This window comes from Stenella coeruleoalba (assembly GCF_951394435.1).
Source record: "Stenella coeruleoalba genome assembly, chromosome: 16".
Taxonomy (NCBI): Eukaryota; Metazoa; Chordata; class Mammalia; order Artiodactyla; family Delphinidae; genus Stenella; species Stenella coeruleoalba.
In genome coordinates this window covers 46,240,198-46,240,767 of record NC_137162.1, presented here as the reverse complement: position 1 = coordinate 46,240,767, position 570 = coordinate 46,240,198, and positions in this window count along the sequence as shown.

Below are 570 nucleotides of genomic sequence, written 5' to 3'. Positions count from 1 at the left end.
ACCCCTGGAGCCTAACTCCCCAGCACTTAGCTCACTACCCACCTCGGATAGCAGATGGCAGTGCTGGGGCCCTGGGGGTCCAAATTCTGAATCGAGCTTTATTGTCACTGGGAGGGGGGTCTAGACAAGAACAGGCGCCGAGGATGGCTCAAGGGGATCCCTGGGGTGTTGCACAGCCCCAGGATCCATGAGCTTCTTGGGTGCAGAGTCCAGGAACACCCCCATGATTTATGTTTGTACACAAGCTCACTGCCAAGGTGTTTAGCCAAGTCCTGGAGAGCAAACACCAAATGCTGGATCCTCTGAAACCTGGCTGTGTCCAAGAGTGGAGCCCAGAAATGGAGCTATCATTTTTTTTTAATGAATATTATAAGTCCCTTATAGCCCTTGTCTCTAAAGAAAATAAATATCCTCTTAGGGTTTGATGTGCCTAAACGGGTTGGTTTTTTCACATCTGTGCCCTGCTCTGCCTCTGGTGTGCTCTCCCAGAAGTGGGCATACTTCCAGTGTCCGCCCAGATGGCAGGCCCCAGGGCAGGACCGGGGCCGCCACAATTGGCCACAGATGATA